The sequence below is a fragment of the Pollicipes pollicipes genome, unplaced genomic scaffold, assembly GCF_011947565.3.
Source record: "Pollicipes pollicipes isolate AB1234 unplaced genomic scaffold, Ppol_2.1 Scaffold_4881;HRSCAF=5763_pilon_pilon_pilon, whole genome shotgun sequence".
Taxonomy (NCBI): Eukaryota; Metazoa; Arthropoda; class Thecostraca; order Pollicipedomorpha; family Pollicipedidae; genus Pollicipes; species Pollicipes pollicipes.
In genome coordinates, this window is record NW_023596576.1 from 58909522 (window position 1) to 58933700 (window position 24179).

At 55.2% G+C, this 24179-nt stretch overlaps 1 long non-coding RNA gene across 1 annotated transcript; it reads right to left on the bottom strand.

Annotated features, from left to right (window-relative positions):
• Nucleotides 1–11691: 11691 nt before the first annotated feature.
• On the bottom strand, nucleotides 11692–23372 carry LOC119099918 (uncharacterized). The gene is made up of 3 exons (XR_005094437.1): nucleotides 23058–23372; nucleotides 22516–22658; nucleotides 11692–12476 (listed from the first exon to the last, which is right to left on the bottom strand). It is a non-coding gene; the product is annotated as an uncharacterized LOC119099918 (long non-coding RNA).
• Nucleotides 23373–24179: the final 807 nt, after the last annotated feature.

Here is a 24179-nt window from a genome sequence, read left to right on the forward strand (position 1 = left end):
CGTCCCGCTCCGGCTGGGGACTAGCCAACTCAGCCGGCCGTCGCGATCCGCAGCTGACGGGAGAAACGCCGACCACGAACAATGGTGCGGCGCTTCGGGGCTCGATTTCTGCTTGCTAAGACGTCGGGCTTGCTATGAAGCGATACCACAAATACAATAGTCAAAAGGCAAGCCTTTTTGTCCGGGCGTTAACATGCTGAAACCGCTGCGTCAGGGAGATGCTAGCGAGATTTACGACAAACTTTCACATAGCGACGCCCTACATGCGGAAAACTCCTGCACATGGCCCGGGCACGGAAGATACGACGCGGTCTCCATGACGCTTTCATCGAACAAATCGGATTCCAAACAGATCCCCAAGGTCCGGGTGAATCAGCAGATTTAAAGATCCACATGGCGTCGCCGGCACGAGAGAGCCCGCCAAACCGGCTCGTCGTTTCGCGGCCAGCGTCCCCCACCTGCGCACCATGTTTTACGGAGGACCGAGCCCACCTCATCGCTCTGCGCGGCGCTTCATCAGCGGACGCGCCGCCCGAAACGCTCCCAGACAGCGGAGAAGATGACGGACCAAAGTGGGCGCCTGGCACTGGCCCGGCCCAGCTTATTTGTAGCGTCTAGCGGCTTCCACCGAGACACGACGTAATCGCGGGCGTATCTGACGCTAATGGGGCTGGCAGCAGGTCCCGATACGCATCGCCGGGCATCAGCAAAAATCTGAGCTGCGGTGCACACGACGCGCAGATGAAACGTTTGTGGGTGATCTGGGAACTCACCGGCCTGAATTAACTGGGAAATGTTGTCACTCTGATAAAACATATTAAGAGATCTCACTCGAGCTACCGATTGGCCTTGAATACCCGTTACAGCAATTAAAAGACCTGTCAAAGCCCAAGAGAACGAGCCAAACGCCATCCAGCGTACTCTCACAATACACCTTAATGTAATGCACCTCGTCCAGTCCGGCACCTGCGATGCAGGCCCAATTCAGGATAAGGCACATCACTGAATCCGCTTTGTATGCAGCGAGCTCACGCGTATCATCGGCGTCGATGGCATGTCCAAGAAGCATCGCATTTTCATCTGACATCACCATCATCATAAGTGTGGCCATGTCCCACAGATTGCCAGGACCAATCGGGACGGAAGGGGTGGGGTGGGGAATCTGACCACGAGAAGGATGAAGGAAGCGTGCCTTTTACGACCAATATTGGGCGAACAAAAACCCTCAAAACCTGCCGGATAATAGCCCAATTTTTAACTAGCGTCATCTGACATTAAATGAGACAGCTATTGTAATACTTCAGAATAAGGAGGTTAATTGTTCCTTGCCGTTCCATTTTCTTGTGCTTTTACTTCTGTTTGGGAGAACATTGCGTGCACTAAAAAACTAGACAACGATGGTGGCAAATTTTCTATTTATTCTTTACATTGCTGTTAACTTAAGAAAACGCTCAAAACTGTATCACTTAAAATGACAAGGTGTGATGTAGGGTGAGAATGGTATCTCGCATGGTCGCGACACCGCGGCCATGGTTCGCACAATCCTCCACGGTCGGCCGGCCGCGACCGGCGACCTGACCTCATCAGGTCCCAGGTCACGGATCGCGGACTAGGGGCACACCCGAGCCGACCTGAGGTCGACGGCGCTGATGACGCACACGCCAGCACACCTGTCGCGCCACGGCGGTGGTGGTGGGGGGCGGCCAGTGGGAGCCGGGTCAGCGAGCGTGATCCGGTCGAGACCGCGACCGCCCGCCGCCTCCGTCACCACACCGGCCGGACATGGTCAGGGTCCGCGCAGTAGGACCGCTCGCCGCCTCCGTCACCACACCGGCCGGACATGGTCAGGGTCCGCGCAGTAGGACCGCTCGCCGCCTCCGTCACCACACCGGCCGGACATGGTCAGGGTCCGCGCAGTAGGACCGCTCGCCGCCTCCGTCACCACATCGGCCGGAAATGGTCAGGGTCCGCGCAGTAGGGCCACTGGGGCTCGGCCGCGACGGTCAGGCTACAGGGGAGTGCGAGCTGGGCACGTGGGCGATGCTCACCGAGTGTGCGGGTGGGGAACCCACGCTTCTGGCCTACATCACATACGGCACTCTGCACAGGCTATGTGGAGCCCGATGAATGCGTTTGTTCGTCGGAGATGCAAAAACGAGTAAACCAATGCTCCAACATTCCTTTTCCAAAGAAGTGACCATTTGAGTATAACTAAAAAACTTGGCTGTTCCTCCCAACCAACACCTAAATCAGTCTCAAGGAGATAGACCAAATATTTTTACGAAGGGCCGCCGCGCAAAATGCTTGGAACTGTGTTAAAGTGTTTTGAAATACCTGTAAGAATACGTTCTCATCATTTTAAACCGAATATTTCCTGTATTAAGCGACTGCCAGAGTATGGAACACATCTGTTACCAAAAGCTATTGTTCGGCATTCCCTACATCGTCAATCTTTTTCGCGAGCGTTCTTGAAGTATGTTAAGGTTTGGAATATTTCTCACACCAAAAGCTCGCAAAACCGCTGTTTAATGCTTGTTTTTCAAGCCCTTCTCCTGTATACGCTGACTTACGCTCGTTACATTTATCGTGCATCGCGTAAGCAATACGAATGTTTACCACCGTTTTAACGAACACCCAAACGACGCCCGATATGAGAACACCTGAAAACCCTGACAAGCGATAAACCACAGATATATCTACATCGGTCGACATTTCAGTCACCCTTATGCCGAAGCAAAACGGGCTCAGAAACATCCAGACAACAGCGAACGTGACAGGCGTCGGAAAACTACCCAGTACGTTACCGACAGAGACCAAACTCCAGAGTTGAACGCACTGGTCAATGAACAGATTATCCAGCCTCTCCTGCAGCGAGAGGTGCTTGGTCAGTTCAGCATAGCTCACACAACAACAAAAACCAAATCAGTCAGAGACAGCTTAGAGGCACCATTTCTTCGAGCCATTAGGCTCAGGTACCACCTGACCCCAGACGAACCTGATCTGTTAAACAGGGTTAGACTATTGATGGTTATATAAATCACCCGAAGGCGATGATGACGGATCCGTTGTCGTCGAGTTGCGTGCTCGCGATAGCGAGTCATCCGCCTTCGCGCCTACGGACCCGCCCGCATTGGGCCGACTATTCCACGCGGCGACCGACTGCACCGCCCGGCGACCGACCGCACCACGCGGCGACTGACTGCACCGCGCGGCGACTGACTGCACCGCGCGGTGACTGACTGCACCGCGCGGCGACCGACTGCACCGCGCGGCGACCGACCGCACCGCGCGGCGACTGACCGCACCGCATGGCGACCGACAGCACCGCGCGGCGACCGACCGCACCGCGCGGCGACTGACTGCACCGCGCGGCGACTGACTGCACCGCGCGGCGACCGACAGCAATTCGCGCAGATGCACTGCGGCACGCTTGTGCGGCAACAACGCCTACATCGAGCCCTACCAAGAGCGTCGAGAACAAGGACACGGCTGCTCCTGCGACGCTGACTGTCTGACCGAGGAGGTGACTACTTCACCTCGCGGGAGGACACGGCTGCTCCTGTGACGCTGACTATCTGAGCGAGGTGACTATCTCACCTCGCGGGGGGACACGGCTGCTCCTGTGGCGCCGACTGTCTGACTAAGGAGGTGACCACTTCGCCTCACGAGACGACACGGCTGCTCCTGTGACACTGACTGTCTGAACGACGAGGTAGTCCTCGCTCCTCCACCTCGCGGCGGCGCCTCCCTCGCGCCTTGTCCCGGCGCCGCCCGTGACGTCACGTGTTTGCACGCGGCGCTCGCCAGGTGTCTGCCTGCAGGTAGACCTCCTGTATATGGTGGTCGGCACAATGGCGGGTGGCGCTGATGCCTGGCCAATGGAGCACACGGCATCGATTACGCCCGCGGGCGGAACAGCACGCCCGGAACGGCGCGGCGCCGGATGGATGCTGAATAATCCAGGCCGCACAGGCGTCCCGGCGATCGTGAATAACTCAGTGGGCTGGCGCATCGGGCCGGTCCGCGCGGCAATCATTTCATTGGCTGCCGCCGAGCCAGATTCGGCCGCGGCCGGGCACCGGCGCCCGTCCGCGCAGCGACGGCCGAGCCGGATTTCCGCAGACGCGGCCACGCTTGGGGGCCCTTCGCCCAGGTAGCGGTATGCTCTGAATGCCACGTATGACTCCGTAAAAGTCTCGCCTAATGCAGTAAAATCTAGTGACCTCTAGTCTAGGTATGACGGTACTCTGGTGGCGCGCATGATTGTTAAGCTAGGTACGAGAGTGCTCTGATGGTGCAATGACTGCCAACCAAGGTACGAGAGTGCTCCGATGGCGCTATGACACTCCTAACCTAGATGCGAGAGTGCTCTGATGGCGCTACGACTCCTAACCTAAGTACGAGATAGTTCTGATGGCGTAGTGACTCCTAATCTAGGTGCGGGAGTGCTCTGATGGCGCTGTGACTCCTAATCTAGGTACGAGAGTGCTCTGACGACACCATGACACTCCTAACCTAGGTGCGAGAGAGAGCTCTGATGGCGCAATGACTCGAGTGGTCTGAACAACGGTACACCCTGGTCTTGATTGCGGGATACTCGGCGCAGTCTCAGTAACGCTGAGCGCAGTTGGAGGTTGGAGGCCAGATATGTCAAAAGCCAGACGGAGAGACAGCATGAACCATCAAAGCACAGGATCTACCACAGGGAGAGAAAGGTGGAGCAACTACCCCATATTTTGCAAAGTAACGCCATGACTGAGGTGGTGCGTGGATTTTTTTTAAATTGTGATATCCTTCAGCGTGCGCCACCTTGGTTGCGCACAACCATGATTGGCGAAAATCCTGCGGGGTTTTCACCAGCAGGGGGGCTGACCTTCCCACCATCCCCAATAGGAGTGCTCGTGGGCCCCGTAAATGGCAGCAACAAATAATTTAATGATGTATGCTTGTCTTTCCATGACGTTTGTTTGTCTTTCCCTAGGTCTGTCTGATACCGCGTTTTCATTTGCTGTAGTGGGTCGTGACTAACGTGCAATTAGGCTCTCTTTTGTTACGCTCATTTCGATTCCTCAGTCTCCAGGAATCCCCGAATTCGTTACGGAAGGATCACGAGCCCCTGCGCTTCCAAATGTGTGCGCCTCTTTGCCTCCGCTTCCCTTTACTTTTGATCCGTGGCGGGGCCCAGCACCACGACACCATGATGAAAGAACTTGGCGAACGCTAGAAAAGACAATTTTAGCCAGAGCGCGGGAGACCATGGTGGCGCGGCCCAAACGAGGCCATTTGGTGCCGGTGATGCGGCGCTGCCAAATGTGTGCGCTGCGACTGCAGCTTGCCGCCATCCATGCGAGCTGCCATATTGGGATGACGTCAGGAAAACTACCTGATCGAGGTTGAGAGCCTTTCGGCGGGATCAGCTTCGGCTGGCGGCCAATCACTGGTCAGTGACGTGACATCCACATGTGATGAACCAGTTATTGGACACACTTCAGCGAAGGCCTCTGTCACAACAGTCCATGCACCATCTGAGATGTGTCGTTCGACTGGCTTTGATGGGGCATCTGGGATGCAGTCGATTACGCCTGGACGACGCATGCCTTGCGTGACGTCACGAACAGAGAACTCCTTTGTCATTTGAGTAGTTCCAAGCCTGCGGCTTAAAAAGCACATTGTGTGTTTCAGCCACATCACGACGATATATGGCCATACATTCACAGCGCCCGACAGCCCTTACATAATCCATGTGACTGCGGGCACATTCATTAACCTCGCACACCCACGTTACAAACTTTCCAGCCGCGGTCGTCTTAGATCGACCGAATGCCCACCCGTGTTCGGGAGACGTTTGTTATGACGTCACACAAAGTCTAAATCCGGGTCCGCTTGGACGCAGCCTGGTCCTTCCCAGATTTGTATCGGAGAGTCGGAAGACGCCTTTGTCTAATAGTGACCGGCGTGCTCAAACTCTCCTGCCTGTAAGGCAGGTCCTCCGTGATGTCCCATCCCACTTGCTTCCCAATCAAACATACGCTTGGTCTCGGCTTGGCCGCGTCACGCTTCAACGGGTTATCTGTCCGGATCAAGGCACTGTAACGCTTACTCGAACACGGAAACAATGTGACGGGGGCATCAGCTGCACACCTCTGATAGCCAGGACGTGATCTCACTCAGAAATAGAGCATTCTCCGACCACGGAATGTGAAATCGTCCGCGCACAGAGCGAGCTTTTATTCGGGAATTGGGCCTCACCCAGACACAGACAGGCAACACTCACAGAGACAGACTCACAACACACAGACACACGTGCTCTTAATCGAATGGGTAACCGTATCAGACGTATAACACGCTCTGACCGCGGTATATGACAACATGACACAGGACACGTCTGAATAGAGGGATGCGATCTCCTCTGACACGGAGCCACTCTGATCGCGAGTATACAGCCCTATCATGACACAGATTACTCCCGGAACGCGGTAACGCGGCCTCATCCAGATGCAGAACACGCTCTGGTAGCGGAAACACGGTCTCAGCCAGACACAGAGCTCGTTTTGGTGCCGAGAACACCACCACACTGAAGCGGAGGATGCGCTCAGAAACCTAGCACCACAGCTCCACGCGCCACAGAGGCGTGCTGGTGCGGCTGGGGCTGGCCTGACGCCTAACGTCGTTCTATTTCGCTCACACTTTACGCGTGCATCAGCCATGACTGACCGCCGGTGCCCGCTGGCGAGGGTTCCGCCTGAGCCCACCATACCCCGAAGAGGGTGCTCTTGGTAGCGGAGGCCACCCACATGCGTGTGGTCCTGCCCCACCACTACCCACTCTCCTTCATCCCATAGCCCTGAAACGGCCATGACTGGCCGAGGGGAGTTGCATCCGACCAAGCCGTGGGTCCGACGCGAGGCCATCTCGGCCGCTAACCCGCCCTCCCCCCCCCCCCCCCCCCCCCCCCCAGTCGTCGGCCGTCACGACGGGAGGACGGCAGCGCTGTAACATTGGGACGGGCGGCCCGCGGAGACGCAACAGCCCGTCCTAACGACCCTTATCGCCGGCTCGCTGTCTATAGTGGGAGTTGTGGCAAATAAAAGTCGCCAGAGAGGCACTGCTGCGGGTTCAGTATTGGCAGTCGCTACGTCATGACGTGCAGAAGTTGCGTGTCGGGTTGGATTACTGAGAAAAAAACCGACAAAGCCGATGAAGTATAACTATCCATTTTTCAGCCAAACGCATCATTGATATTTCAGCGGGGCGTAGATGGTATCCACAAATGCTGTCCCACATGCTCAAACCCTTACCTTGAAAAACGTCATGGTACCACAAGGGACGTTGGTTTGCGAGGCATATTATCAGCACATCGTTTCGCATTCGGATGCAGACGTCACGCAGGCTGAGGTGACCTCAAAATAAATTTCACGCCACAATTGTAAGCAAAAAAGTTCACCTACCCATGTGATTTCCACGAACGTTCCTCGCTTCATTCGGAGAAGGGTTCTGTGCATTCTGTGCGTTCTTGCAAAAGGAATGCTCATGGAGCACCACACGGTCCCATTGCATTACATTGTGTCCAATGGAATGGCTGGTTGGAGGAATGAAACTATCACAATAACCTTTGGGTATTATGGATCCACATGACAACTCTCCGGTAGTATTACACGAGCTTCAATCGTTAAATATCATACTTACAACCACCTCGATCAACAGTAAGTGCGCACTCGAGTTATTGTGAAACATCAACCGATATGTCCTGCAAACTGTGCCGCGAAGCGTAATAATGACCGATCGAATTGCAACAGCGTAGGATTAATTTGGTCCGCACTGCGCGATGTCACTCACCACCCCGGCGCCTATACTCCGCCAGCTGAACAAACCGACCACCCTCGCTGGACTTAGCTAGGCTCGCCAATATCCACGAGCGCAACATAAGCACATTACGAAGGAAAGCGCATCAGACTCTCCCGATCCCGACTCATTCCGTCCGATTTCACGCTCTGGCGAGCCAAGCCGATCCCCCCGGGTGCCACGGCCAACAGAACTGGACGTGTGATCACGTGCGGCAGAGAGCGTGGCATCACCGATGGCACGGGAGGATGAGTGGCCACGGACGGCAGAGAGCGTGGCATCACCGATGGCACGGGAGGATGGGTGGCCACGGACGGCAGAGAGCGTGGCATCACCGATGGCACGGGAGGATGGGTGGCCACGGGCGGAGTGGCCACGACGGCATCAGAGAGCGTGGCATCACCGATGGCACGGGGAGAGGATGAGCTGGCCCAACGGGCTGCGCAAGAGCGTGGCATCACCGGATGGCAACGGGAGGACTGAGTGGCCACGGGCGGGCAGAGAGCGTGGCATCCAACCGATGGTACGGGAGGATGAGTGGCCACGGGACGGCAGAGAGCGTGGCATCACCGATGGCACGGGAGGGTCATGGGTGGCCACGGCAGGCAGAGAGCGTGGGCATCGCCGATGGTGAACGGGAGGATGGGTGGCCCACGGCGAGCAGAGAGCGTGGCATCAACCGATGGTAACGGGTGGATGAGTGGCCACGGGCGGCAAAGGGAGAGCGTCATCATGGGGCACACAGAGCCGCGCCGCCTCAGGCGAAAGACGGGCCACGGGCGATGAAAATGGGTCTGGGAAAAATGGGTCTGGGAAAAAATGGGACGGGCCCATCGCCACGGGCGATGAAAGGGGGTACGCCGTTACGGAGGGCAAGGGAGGATGGGCGGTCACGTGCTACAAAGACGACGCCTTCACGGACGACGCTGGAGCATTTGCTGCCACTGCCATTGATAGAAGGGTGTCTGCCGGCACCGGTGGCCAAGGTGGTGACAGTGGCACACGCGACAGAGTGGACCCTGACGTCAGGCGAAATCGGTAGAGGGAGACCCAGCCCGTGCCGCCGCGGCTGGGCCGTCGCTCACCTCCTCTGGCAGGGGCGCCGCGCCGGCCGAAGCGGCGGAACCGCAGCCCACTGCCGCGCCGCTTCATCGCTACCGACGGCGGAGCCGCGCCGACGGAGGCGACACGTCGGCCACTGGCGGCAGCGGCGCGGCGGCGCCGGCCCACCGCCGACGCACGCACCGGGCCGGCGGCCGCGGGGCGACCGGCGCCGTCACCGGGCCACATGGCCGCGCGGCAGAGCGGTGCTGCGAGCTCCCTCGGCTGGGCACTGCGCGGTCATACTGAGCCCGCTGCACAGCTCCGTCCGGCCGACTCGGCAGGAGACGGGGAGACGGGGAGACGGGGGAGACAGAGCGCCGCGTCCACACACAGCCGGCGGCGGCGGCGGCGGTACCGCCCGGCGTCGTCGACGTCGCGGCTCGCCGTCCGTCGTCTCAAGACGAGCCGAGCTGCTCACGCGCCGCGCGTCGGCGGCGACGGTCGGCAGCACGTGGCCGCGCGCGGCTGGCAACGGTAACGAGCGGCGGCCGGTGACGCAGGGCACACGGCCCATCGACCCAGCGCGTCGCCCGGCTCAGAGGCCGCAAGGCGCGGCTGATGTACGAGGCGCGCTCCTAACGGCCACGGGCCGGCGCGTGCCAACGGTGATCCATAATGCGGCGCGCGCTTCGGGCGTCGCGATGCCGCGTCGGCGCGACACTGAGCGATTCGCGCCGCCCACGACCGCGACAGCCGGCCGGCGAGCTTGGAATGCCGCAGCCGTTCCCACGACCGCCGCCTTGGCCGGCGACCGACAGATGGACGCGAGGCTGGCGATGACGACGCGGCGCTTGATCTCGAAAAGGCCGCCACGCTGTGACCGGGGCGGTTCAGTCTCACGGCGGCGGCTTCGGCTTCACGGAGCCGCACTGGGTCCCGTGAGACTGTGGGTCGGCAAGGTCCCGCTGTGATGTATGGAGAGGGTAGTCCTCATGCTGAGGCGAGCCCGCCGACGGAGGTCAGCGCTGGACAGTTAGCTTAATATCCGTCAAGCTCGCCGACGGGCGGGCGTGGTGCAGCCGTACGAAATTAGAGATGGTGTCGAAAATGACAGCTATTGAGGGCTAACATCGCTCAAAATCCGGGCGCCACATCAGAAAACCTCATGAAGAAGAATTACCAACCCTCTACAATTCTGTTGAACAGTTTTATAACCAAGCCCACTGGCAGCCAAACAAATGACAGTGCAGTTATCGGCAGAGCGTTATGCAGATTTAGTAGTCATAAACTAAGCGTACGCATAATGATTCTTGGAGCACAGCCAGCAGCGGCGCAGCCCGTGCCAGCAGTCGTCGCCCCAGGCCGCCCTCTACCCTCCGGGCAATAACTGCGCATCGTGTGACCCGTCGAGCGCGACCGGCGCTAACCACATGACTGGCTTGTCAGCCATGGCGACAGCCACTCCTTGCCGCAACCTGCCCCCCCCCCCCCCCCCCTCCTGGCCTGCTGACCAGCACGCTCGCATCAACTCGGTTAGTCTTCAAACAGCACCCATCCATCACGGAGCGTGCCGCATCCATCGTGGCTGAGTTCACGCGATACTGATAAATCAGCTTGCAAATGGACGCGGCGCAACGTCCCGAAGCGTCGGGCACGACTCACGCCACTGCTCGAAAGAGCTGAGGTACACAGCGGCGACGCTGCGAAACACGCATCACAGCGCACCCACTGGTAACAGCAGTCGCGTAGCTAAACCGAGCGGGCTGGTGCTAGTGGTGGGGGGAGAAGCACAGGTGCGCCAACTACGACCAGCGTGTCTGCGATGAGCGTCATCGCGCGCACGCCCGCATCGACCCCTCTGCGTCGCGTGCGAGTGGTCACACGCAAACAATCAATGTCTGCGGCAAAAACGGCGGATCATCTGCATACGAGCGGTGGTAAGCAGAGGCCTACCTCGTGCTTCCGCAGTGCCGCCGGCTATCTGTAAATTAGCCCCCTCCGGGCGTAATCAACTGCGGGTGTCGTGCCACGGTGGGGGACAATCGATGACGGGCGAGCGATTAAGCGTTATTTGCGTAGCTCGCCGCACGCGACCACAGCTGCTCGGGAGAAGCCGGCGGGGGCGCCGCCCAGTCCCGGCCCGCCAACACCGGCGCGCGTGGGACGGCCGGACACTGCTGGAATCTTAACACTTTGGCAGGGAACTCGACCCTAATAAATTTGTACTCTGGACTTCGTACAGGAAAGAATGAGCTCCCGATGTTTGCTTATCATCCTTAGCTTTTGAGTTGTAAATTCTGCTTGAAATAGAGCTTCAATGAAAAGTTGCATCGTTCTTAAAAAGCAAAACAGAAAAATGGTAACGCATCTTACGGGGTTTTGGTGAAATTTACTGCGCAATGTTAACAGGACCTGGAAGAGGATTGTCATTCACACATTGCACGTCATTTTCTAGGTCATTTCCTAGACGGGAATAGAACGCACATTATTCCCATCTGCAAACAAGGTGAAATAGACAAATGTGTCAATACGTCTTCTGCAGTCTGCACTGTGTGCAGTCTGTTTTGCAAGTGAAGATTCGTGCATTGTGCCTTTCAGGGCATCGCCAGTGTAATGTTAAAAGGCCCAAAGCATCGATAGCGAGATGTCCTCATGTCTGTCATGATGTCTCGCAGACCTAGGTTTTAACATCTTAGTGTAGTTGTGAATAGCTGCATACATGGATCATGCAGTCGTTTTGAGGTTTTCTTTTGTTGCCACGGCACAATAAGCGGCCCGTGGTGTTAAAGTTCAACGAACACCAAGCCCGAGGTCATCGTTTATTCATGCTCAATAGCGTTACAGCTGGGAACAGGTTCCGTTCGGAAGTAGAACGCAGCGTCAAGTGTGCATGTAGGCGGAACCTTACATCATTACCCGCATTAACCAGTAAGGACAAGGCAGGCGTCAAATAAACACCCGCGCGAGTGCGTGCTAACACTATTCAGAACCCACATACTTCTCATCGTTATTGATCAATAACCTGTAAGGAGACAAGCCCGGACTGCATCAGCAGTGTTATGTATCCAACGCAGATCCTGTGCAGCCATGTCTTCATTACGGACACTGTCGCCACGACAACAGAGCGAAATCAGAGCACGCCCCCTGCATGCGGCGGACCAGCAGACCAGTGCACGCGAAGCCGCAAGCAAGATTTACGCGATGGGACGCATGCTAGCACGTGCCAGTGCGCTTCCACCACTTGCAACGTTCGTTGTTGCACATCTGCGGCAAAACCTCCGCAATACGGTCTCCTGCCGAACAAAACCAGACACGTAACCGTTCAGTGGTACTACTAGTGGTAATGTCTTCGACACATTGTCTTGAAATCCGTTCGGAGGAAATCCACACCAAAGCACCGCTTCCTGCCGGATCGGACAATTACGACGCCCCTTATGAACACTGCCTTGATTTCCTATGTTGCAAGGCTATGCCTATTGGCAGGTCAGCATTCCGTGACAGGAATAACATTTAAACCTCCAGTGGACGCCCCGGAAGTTAGTCGATGGCGTAGATGAGCTTGGGCAGGATAAGGCTCAAGCGACCAGGGCCTGGAACGGAAAGGATCAGGCATCAAGGACAGCGGTGTGAGATGCAGTTGTGTTGGCATCTGTAACATATTCCTTACGCAAGAGAGAGTGAGAAGCGCTCATTTTACCACTGAGACGCGGCAAGGCAAAACTAGAATTTGTTTTAATAGTCAGACATTGTTCATATTTATTTTTGCTATTCCCTTAATGCTTAACTCATCCGTTTCGCAATATGTGACGCAATATTAGGAACAAAATTTGAGGATTTACAGATTGTGTGTCAGGCTTGATGCTCCATGCATCTACTAACTAGAGAAAAATGACAAAACTCGGACGGCACGAAAAGACTTGACCGAAACAATGCAAAATACTCCGGCTTCCGGTAGCGGGATCTGCTACTGGTTTTAGCCCTATCCGTGAACGCCGACTTTGTCAAGAAATGCTAATGTGTCAGTGCACAAACCTCATGTTTACGTGACTTCGTATACGCAAACGGAGACAATAACTTCGCCTCAGACCTGGTCGGGAAGAAGTTCTTCGAACTCGAATCTCCAAATCACAATCCCCACTCTGCGGCCGACACGCGGCAGCGCCGCGTACCAGACCCGCCACATCGAGGCACAGCCGCTCGTAGCCAGCATATGACGGCAGTACAGCATTGCACAACCCCCTCCTCCCCCACCCCACCGGGTTACAACTGGACATAACAGACACTTGGCACAACAACAGTTTTGAGAAGTTCCAATGAAAGATTTTGCGAGGGGAACTGGAGCTGCGCGACCGTTTCAGCCAGTTTCAGACAGCTTTCGCAGTTCTCAAGTGAGCTCTTTTCGACGCCTGTAATACTGTCTCTTTGCATTCAAAGCTGTAAAATAGTCTGCGTAAAGAGAGGACATTAAGATTCTCACGACGAAAAGTCGCACGCAATTCATATTCGAATCCGCAGCGTATATAAATGGGTGCTTACACCCACTACGGCTTCCAACGCCCGTTCCGCAGGGATCGCTTCAAAGAAGCTCAGCTCAGCCCAGGTCTCGATCGAAGCCGCCGATTCGCCCGTGACGTCGCTGGGACCGCGGTGGCCCCGGTGTTTTGGCACATGAATGAAAATAGTTGCTTGCTTTGTTCAGTTCGCTACATGAGGATATGGGCAAAGCCGGATTAGTAAGTCGGTGTTAGGGCGTGTGGTTGTGTTGCAACTGATTTCGCAAGTTGAATTTTTGGAGCTGTTTTTTTTTTATTAAACGGAAGTGAAGCCCATGCGCATGCTTTCGTTCGCATGTTCTTCTCCGCCATGTTGTTGAGCGTGCGGCGTGCCACTGGCTCTGCGGCGGCGGAAAGCACGAAAGGTTCACAAGCTGCACTTTCTGAGTCCCGGAATGCACAGGCGAAAGCGGACACTGTTCGAGCCAGTTGTTTTCTCACCCAATCGGTTTCCCCGCTAGGAATTACCATAATCGACCGTGAGCGTCGCCGCCGCGTGGACCGCTTTGGCTACTGGCTGCTTTTTGCATGCGCTTTGTCATGGTGCGACGCCCGCGTGCGACACTAACTAGAATGTTGCCCAGTTTTTGCCGTCCAGTCCATCAGAGCTAAGAGGAACTTCTGGAAGTAGAACATGGCGGAGGAGGCTTTCAGGGTAGGATCAGTCTCCATTGCCAAGTCCATGCGTCCACTCATGACCCATATCTCGACGCGTGGCGGTCTCAAAGGCATCAGGTCGGTGCTAGCAAGTAATGAGTGGGGCAAACTGGTGCTGATTTTCCCTTAACCGGTGCCACTTACGGCCTTGCCCGGTGCCGGCCGCCCGCTGAAGGCGTTGCGAAAGACCGGGCAGTGGTGCGCACTGACACGATCGCAGGAAAGACAAGATCGCAGTAATCCGCTGCAAACTGAGAAGCACCGAATACGCCTGGTTTGCCCTTACTTGCCATATTTGTCGATGATTTGAAGCTTATTTCATTGCCCTGGCATCGCCACAGTCTAATAGGTGCGCTTGTTTCCCCATCTGGTGCCAATTCGCAACGGGGTACAGCGTACGTCGCAGTGTACGTTGTACGTTGTGTGCCTCTTGTAAGGTGTGACGTCGTACACCCAGAGTGTACCCGGTAATACGCGGGCATGCAGTTTGGCCGGTAGCCGGCAACCAAGGGCCTCGTTGCGTGACACGCCAACAATTATGTTATTGGCATAAACATGATACCCGCGGGACGTTCTCGTGGATGTTCTGTGGCCAAACAACACCTCCGAATATCCGTAGGGTGTTATGCCGTTCACAGCGGTTGGGGACATCAAATCCATGCATGTACACGTGACAAAGTGTTGCCATTATGGGTCTTTGAATCGCATTTTTCAACACGGCAAAACTCGCGGCTCGCATTACCATACCACAAAGCAGTGGCGTTCTAGCACGTACCGTACTGTGCTATCACTACACTATCTGACACCGCTCGGGCAGATTACATGAATTTTACTGCTTTTGACGACGTGAAACGGTCTTTTAGAAACTGGAGTTAACGGACTTGACGTGAGATATGTTTATCTGCCATGTACGTCTACCGTAAGGCGGAAACGTATCAGTTACCTGTCAACTGACGCACTCTTTAAGCTTTGACAATTGCCACAGTTTATTGATGTAAGCAGTGGTCTACCTTAGACATCAGCTTAATCATGCCTTGCAGGGCCACCATACTAAAACACTAAACGTTAGTGACATTCAAAATGTTATTTACATTATCATTAACTCATCAAATTGCCACGTTCGACATGCAAAAACGTAGTATGGTTTGGTATACTTTGGTTTTTGCCAGTTTCTGCCGTCTCTTTCTCTGTCACTTCTAAGTTTTGCTAACTGGTTCTAACTGATGAAGACCGGTTGTCCTTGACTGTCCCCACATCTTACTCCCAAGGTGTTTTAGGAGGACACTTTGTTAAGTCATTGTAGTCAGTGGAGTTCAATCAGTGAAGAACTCCGCATATTCCGCCGATGGTTTGGATATGGAAGCGTGAGAGATTTGGCTAAATTCAGGAAATGCGCGGCTCTATACACATACGTATCCAGTCTTCGGGACCCACCTCAAGCTTCAAGAAGCCAAGCAGGCCCGGCTTAAGAATCTCCTCATTCTCGGAGAATCTGCGATGGTGTTATTAGGGATTATGCATAGTTCTCTACGAAGAACGCGCTGGTGTCAAAAAACTATACATGGTCTTTAAAAGGGACTGTATGGTCTCAGATGGAGACCACGACCAAGTGAGGTCGTTCACAAAAGCGTCTCTGTTCAAACATGCCCACGTTATTTTTTGGACTATTAGATGGTCTTTCTCGTTTCTGAGCGCGTATCACGTGAGCACCCACACCGGAACACAGCCGGCCGGAGGGCGCAGTGCTACGGCCGCTTCACGACCACGCGGCACGAGCGCCAGATGCCCCAACAATCAACCAATTACAGGGCCATGGAGCGGCGGCAGGGCACGCTTGCGCCCGGCTCCAGCCGGCGGCCCGCCATCGAACGCTGTCAACGACGGCGGCGGCCATCTCGCCGGCACGGGCCCCCCAGGACACCGGCTAAGCGATGGCCGTCGCGGGGAACGTAAACCAGCCCGGGCCCAGATGAAGTGGCCGGGCCCGCGAGACCGCCGCCGGAGCCGGCAGCGGCGGCGTCGACCCGAGCAGCCGCTCGCCGGCGCCGCGACTCGAGTGGCCCGGCCCCGGTCGGCTCGTGGGAGGCCGGGCACTGCGCCGTTGCACTGCAGCCTCGTCACGACCCTGGCACTCCCACGAAACTGTACAATCGAAGCTCTGATCCAAGAATCGTCTGAATGTCAGCCAAAGCTCTCGCACTAGCGTAGTCGGTCGGGCAGTCGCGCGCTCTCACGCGGTTTGCAGAGTTCTCAACGTAATTTGAATTTCTTTGAATAGCTTATATTGAAGTGTAAAGACATGCACTTTAAACACCAGCAATCAGCCAGGCGCTGAAAGAAACGGAAACGCAGAACTCATGAAGACCTCTTTCATTTGCAAGTTGTTTGCGAGGCTCGAGAAAGCACGCTGAAAGTCCATAACTTCGGCGCGTCTCCTAGCGTAATATTTCGAAAGTACATGCCCGCTGTGAGTACGACACTTTTTCGATGAGTGCGACATTATTTTCTCGGTGTCAAGTGGTGCCGCCAAAGCATCCTCGGCGTCGTGGGCGTACTTGCTGTCCCATGTTGCTGACAGTGGTTCGGTGCACGTGAAACCCATTGCAGCATATAAGAACCTCACCCTTGAACTCAGCTGTGAGAACATGTAATTGCCCGGGATCAGATGGGTACCTGGTTAGCGGCGGAAGGCATACCCGCGCATGACGCAGGGTGCAGTGGCCACGCGCTGACTCCCGCTGCCGCTGGCATTACCACAACCGTCACTTTTTTAAAATGGCGAGGAATGCAAATGAGCGAAGTATTTCAGCCTTACTATTCTGGAGTGAGTGATAGACCACATAGGACCACCGGCACAACACTGCCAGCACAGCGCCATCGGCACAGCGCCAACAGACCGTGGCGCACAGCGCTAGGCTGTGCTGTGCATGTCATTCTTTAAAACCTTGCCCTGTACCACATGTTGCACTATGCATTGTCTGCAACGGCTGCCGGCAGCAGCCGTGTTCCTAAGCTGCCGAAACTCACGGCCGTTCAGCCCATTTACACGGCATCCAACTCTCCCAGAGGATCCAACCAATCTTAGAGCCATGCACCTCGTACCACACCTGAGAAAAATCACTGAACGCATTGCTGACAGGCAGTAGCACATGCCCTCTGTGTTCACCCAGCTGTTCTCCAGCGCACGGCACGGCTTCCAGTGATCTCGTTCAACGGAGACAGCTCTGCTCACCGTCACTGACTGGATGCTGCGAGGTTTGGAGCGAACAAAACACCTCTCTTGGTGCTTTTGTAACTGCGTCGGTCAACACAAACTGTTCTGACGTCACCAGTCATGCCCCACTAATGCTACCGATCATGGACACAAGAGGGCAGCGCGATCGGTAGGACAGGTAACCCGTGCTCCCATGCGCCACGACGAAAGTCTGGGAGCCGGCGATTGGCATTCGTGCAGCTGCTGTCTGTAATGTTGGGCCCGGCGATGTGTGAGAGTCGCACACAGACTCGAAAAGAAAGCTCGGACCACGTGAGAAGGTAGCTGACTAAGCCCGTGGCGAGACCTAGTTTGATCGGAATATGACCTTTATGCGATATCGTAACGACTCACGGCCTCAGCATGTATCTGGGCGCATGAATATTCTATGTTATGACACCAAATCACCCATTTGTGGCTAACTATATGATACGTCGTCCTCCTTTGCTGGGTCAGTCCGCCGGATCATGCCGTCGGCAAGCATGACGATACGAAGTTATACAAAGGCGAAACGCTCGCAATAACCTACCGGTCCTTCCCCGCTTCACCCTCCATTCAAACGATGTACTGAAATCCGTTCTGTACCGTGGGCAGCCCACATCGCGCCAATAACATACGGCTCTGAGAAAAGACTGAATGTGCTCGGCTAAGTGCCATGTCGCATCGATGCCTCCAGGACACGCGCGTGTCTCAGTGATACTCGTCGCCCCGATCACGCAGCGATGCAGGGCATGAAGGTTGACTCGTTCCCTCGCTCAGACTCTTGCCTTTTTTAGTCCTCCCTGCCAGACGCACCACAAAAACTTATTCGCCACAATTACTGCCCGTGCCAGCGCCGGATGAAAATCGATAGAGCGCCGACAGCTGGACTGGAAAGGCCCCAACCGTGCCGGCAGATAGTCGGTCGTTCATCTTCCGCTGAAGCCCCGGCTCGCAGACGGGCCAAGCGAGATCACGTGCGAGCTGCTTCATGTGGGCTTTAGTGGCTTTGGCAGCCTCCGACCGAGCCGGTCTTGGCGTGCCCTGGTCAGCCAGGGGTGGCGGCGGCACGTGACCTGAGGGCCGCACCACGTGCCCGCAGCAGCGGCGCGATCGAGGCCCCACGCCTTCCTCTCCATCAAGTCGCTCTGGCAGGTCCGCCGGGTCGCCGGCCGTGGCAGCGCTGCTGTTGGATAGATGGTGGGAGCGGAGTCAAAGGTTGGTCTGGTCGGGCCTTCCAACTCGCGAATTTAGTAGTGGGGACTGTCAGCACCTCACAGCCGCTGCCTCTGCTGGGCTGCCGCGGTGGGGCCCGCTAGGACCCCCGACCGATTCGGTCCAGTGCAGTCGTCCTCGTCAGCGCACACCACCTTAGACGGGACATCGCCTGTTCTCGCCCAGTGCGGAGGTTCTCGCTGGGGGCCGAGCAGGTAGGGCGCCGCTCGCGCGCGCCGAGAACCTCTCACCGGTCTTTGCCGTTTAGCCCGCACGGGCGCTGCAGCGGGCCGGCGGTGCATCTGTGCAATGGCCGCTCGCCGCTGCACTATCAGCGCACCGATCAGTCGCCTCGTCTCCGAGCCGACCGGCACCCAGCACGAGACGAGATGACTTCCTCGGTCCGCGGCCTGACCGGGCAGACGCCTCATGCCGGCCGTCCCCGCTGAGTCCGGACGCGCCGGACCCGGCGTGCCAGACACCTCAGCCCTCGCCGGTGGCGCCACCTACCGCCGACCCCCCCCCCCCCCCCCGTCGCTCCCGATGATTTGGTCCGTGGCTGGCACGACCTCCAGCCTCCGCAGGGCTTTCACGCAGTGTTTTCGGCTGGGCCACGACGACTGGGTCAGGCTGGGTCAAGACGGCGCGTCGGTGTTGGGGGATCTTGAACAAAAGTGACTCAAACGCTAAGGTATTCCCACGACACGGATGATGGGAGCCAAGTAATACAGGAGCCAGACCTGATGACCGCTTCCCTGTCTGGTGGTGCCGTTAGCGCTCCTTCGTTCTCTTGCCGGTACCCCGCTACAAGTGCGTGACCTGGCTGAGCGCGCTTGCTGTTTTCTCAGCCTTGGTTTGGGGACTCGGTGCCCAGCTGGAAGACACAGCTCTTCAACTATCAAACGTCTTGCCGGGCCCTACATGCCACGACCGGATGCCATCGCCACAGGCGGCGGGAAACGGGAGCAGACCAAGGAAACCTAGCAGCCCCAGCAGCACGTAGCGCTAGCTTACTGCGAGCGCCAGCAGCACGCATCGCCAGTTCACCGCGAACGCCGGCAGCACGCCGCGCCAGTTCACCGCGAGCGCCGGCAGCACGCAGCGCCAGTTCACCGCGAGCGCCGGCAGCACGCAGCGTCAGCTGGCTGCGAGCGCCAGCAGCCCGCAGCGCCAGTTCACTGCGAGCGCCGGCAGCAGCACGCCGCGCCAGCTTACTGCGAGCGCCGGCAGCACGCCGCGCCAGTTCACCGCGAGCGCCAGCAGCACGCATTGAGCAGTGGATGAGGACAGCCGCAAAATGAAGTGAGCAACAGAGATAAAGACAGCCAAATCTCCTCGCCCCAATATCCTCCCAGACTCCAGGACTGATGACCCATGACAGAAAGTCAATCGAAATGATGTAAGTGATTGTACGGCCACGCTCCCCACATTGGCCAGAGCAGGACCATCGCATGCAACGTACACGACAACTACTCTGGCGCTCCACAGTCACCCCATGGGGGAACAGCAACAGCCATGCATTTTGATACCAGACATGCGGCTGGAACCTCCCAATGACGATGATCCGGGCTTTATTTTTTACAGGGGTGAATCATCCTGATGTCCATCTCGATGGCTACGTTAGTTAGAGCGCCTGTCTTCCCATCCATCCAACCGTGGCGGTTGGGTTTTTGATCGTTTTAGACGCTCGGTATTTTCCCTGACAGCCATCCCCTGCGGCCGGCGGCCGCGCCGCGCCGGAGCTTGGGTGACGTCAGAGGGCGGGAAGGACTGTGCTGAGCATTGCTGCACGTTAGACTTTCGCAACCAAATTCTGCCGTTGGCGTGGGGTCCCACGATCTGATAATAGAGGCTAGGGCTCACACAAGTGCTGCTTAGCGTGTGCTCTGATCCCAGAAATCCACTTATTCAAAAGATTTGGGTTAAATCTTTGAAAGTCTTCGATCAAATGACTTAGAAACAGGCAGACAATTACTGGATTATGTTTAGTGCAATCAGATATGCAAAACTTAAGTGTTGCGTCGTTCCATCTTCACCAAGACGGTGGGCTATGGATAGGTGAGCGGCGTGCTGGGACTTATCCCAGGGCAACCCTTGCGCGACATACATCCTGCAGAAAAAAATTATTGGCAAAATATCCGGCAGCCACAGCTTCATCAAGCGACATGGAAGTCTCTGCTTCCTTAAACAGCCGCATTTGTTCCTTGGCTGAATAAGGACGAATCAGTTTTTACGATTGTGTTCAACGTCGCCACAAAATTGCCGACATGTTCTGCCACCTCAATAGCCGTGCCCCGGTCTGTGAACACCCATCGGGCATAACTTGCGTAATAATTATCACACACACACACACCCTCCCCCGACCCCCCCCCCCCCCCCATGCGCCTCGCATGCACCGTGTATCGCAAATACGCAAAGCCAGGCATGACGAAAATATTATCCGTATTGACCATGCTCTGAAATGGTGCCAGAGCACTCAGAAGATGCTTACTGTTGCGGTAAGCGCGGTAGCAGATCAGGTCATATTTTGCAACCCGTTGGCCGGGCAGGACTGATATTGTGGTCAATCGTCCTTATTTGTATTGCTCTACATGACGGTAACGCTCGAAGAGCCCCCCCCCCCGCCCCCCATTGCTCCAGCCTCGGCCGCCCGTGCTCAGTTGCATTGAGGCCCGCTGAAGCCGGTGCATGCGCGCCCCACGAGGGTCTGTCACTGGGCACCTAAAGCGTATTAGGCCGACCAGAAACTTTGCCGGCGAATAAATGTCTCTCCAATCTCCACAGATCTAAAAAGATATCTAATCATCCACGGAGATTCTCCACCCACGCTCGGTAGGTAGGTCCTGTAATTATCCTCCATTTTGCCTCGCATGCACCATGTATTGCAAGCAGGCGAAGCTGGGCATGACGGAAAGATTCTCCGTATTGACCATGCTCTGAAATTTATCTGGCACTGTCTCTCGTTGCGGAGAAATTACAGGCAGCGCCGATTGCCGTTCCGGAGAATTTTACATTCCGGACATCCTCCGCGATGAGCCGAACGCGCCCCTAATTTACTCAGACGTCACGAGGGTCGGACAGAACCGGCGGCAGAGGACAAAGGCTCGAGGCAAATTTGTTTCACTCCAGGATTAACAGAACTTGATTCGTAATTTTCATACCGCTTTTGTATCTTCGTACATGCTGCGGCAGTCAGCACATATCGATGCAACGTCAATCCCCCAAATAGCATCTGGCTGTAGATATCGTGACCTACAGGGCAGACAGAGCTGGTACTGTGCTTGGTGGATTTAATGTAACAGATAACCCTGATACTGATTCGTAAAGAAATCTGCATGATTATGATTTGACAGACAGTGCATTAGAGATGCACACAGCTTGGTACACAAGCATCTCTCTTGGTTATGTCTGAATGCCAGAATAAATGGCAAAGGTATGGTTTTGAACCAAAGTAAGGCTATTTAGATGGTTGTACTCAGCAACACTATAAATGTTTTAGAATGCAAACTAAAAGTGGCAATATTTGCAGAAGAAAGAGGTTTGGAACTGACATTATGCAAAGCTGAAACCATTAATTTGTCAGGTCATGAGGTCACTTTTGAGACTGAATGTGCTGAATTCTCTTTAAGTTCCATCATACAATTGTAATGATCTTGGAAGTCTGTACATTTATATTATTTTGTGTATTATTATGGACATTAAGGGTGCTAAACAGCTAGCAAAGTAATATCAAATTTTAAGTGTTGGAGGCATATCTTGTGGATTGTGCTTGTCACAATATGTGCTGCACTGGGTGGGAGACTATACTAGATATACTGCATACATAATTGGTAAATCATTGCAATACTTGCAAAGCCTAGTACCTGAAATTTGCATATGCTCCGCTACCAACTATGTTTGCTTATACGAACCTATATAAAAAGCAGCCGTAACCTGGTAAGGTTTCACTTAGCAGGCAAGGGATTCACTTACCCATGTCATGTGGCACCGGGATGGAAGTCATCTGAGCATCATCCCCTTCAGTAGGGGATGTCTTGAGTGGCACTGGTTGAGCAATAGAGTCAACACTCATATCATCATCCTGTCTGGCTCCTTCATTGTGATCATTTTGTGACCTGAAAAAAACAGAGTCAAAGGCATCACAGAGTACATGCCATCTCAGTGCAATCCAAACCAGTATTATTTCGCAATGTTTGGATAAAATCCTTGATTGAACTCAATCACATTCTGATAGTTCAATTCACATCAATCATAAACTAAATCACTCAGTGAATCAGGTAAGCATGAAACAAGTGGTCAAGCAACATTTTCCCTCCCCCACATACCAGGCATTGACACTGTCCCAAGCATCTCGTCGACGCCCCATCCATCGTTAGAAGCATGGGCTATACCGGAGCAATTTTGGGAGGACGATGGTAATCAAAAATAACTTCCTTTGGATCAGCCACTGCCAGGAGCCAATGCCATGTAAGCCATTTCACACTTAAAACAATCACCACGGAACATCGAATTACCTAACTCCTATCCAAGTGTGTGCAGGATGATGGAACCATCGTCATATTCCGTTGCCTAAGTGTGCGATGGATCAACGCATGATCACCAACGTACCAACAGGGCCATGCTATCAAAGTACAGGGCGTTTATACGTCGGGAAAAACTCCATTCCTTGCAAGGCCCTGTGCAAGGCTGCCCTATATGGTTATTTATTCTGACACACACGAAAATTCCACGGCAGGTAAAAATGTTCTGTAAGGCTTCCAAAACCCAGAAGTGTTTTACCCGCGCTCCAGCACCTGCTGCTGTACACACAGGGTCGACACACACAATAATTTCGCATGTCGAGCACGGAAGTGACATGGCTGGTACACCTGGGTAATGTAGACACATAGGCAAAACGGAACGGGGCCGCCACGAGTCAGGACATGATAAAAATACAACGTGAGTTGATTTTGAACAACACAGGCTCCCGGGGCAAACACCACCTCCAGAGGGCTGATGACACCCAAACAGGGACGCGGCAACCAGGCCGGGGAGAAGGGGCAGTGGGTACAGGCTCCCCATTACTTGGAAGCTGGGGGGGGGGGGGGGCGTGCACACGTCCATTCTGGTCTGTCAAGGTCTCATTCTAGGCTATTTATGGTCCTTTCTGACCAAATGAGAGCAACTCCGACAATGAAAGTGACCCATTCTGCCTTATAGATGTTCATTCTGGCCTGTAGAGGCCCATTTTGATCTGAAGATGGTCCATTATGGACCATGGGGGCCCATTTTGACCTGAGGAGGATCCATGCTGGGCTTTAAAGGGGCTACTCTCGCCTTAAGAGGGCTCATTCTGGCCTGCAGATGGCTCATTAGGACCGGCAGAAGGCTCATTATTTGTTTCAAGAGCTTAACTCCATTCTAACTCCCAGAAAGTCCATTCTGGACTTTGGCGGTCCACTTCCTAATCTTAGAGGGTCCATCTTGGCATTTTGCCCCCTCCCCCTGAACATAGTTCCCGCACCCCCGCAACCAAATCCCCCTTAGCTACAGTCGCCGTCGCTGCATGCATAACGTGATCAGCGCGGCGCTAGATAGTGCACCACAGGGCTGGGCTGCGGCTGCGGCTGCGGCTGCGGCTGCGTCTGGGCACGGTA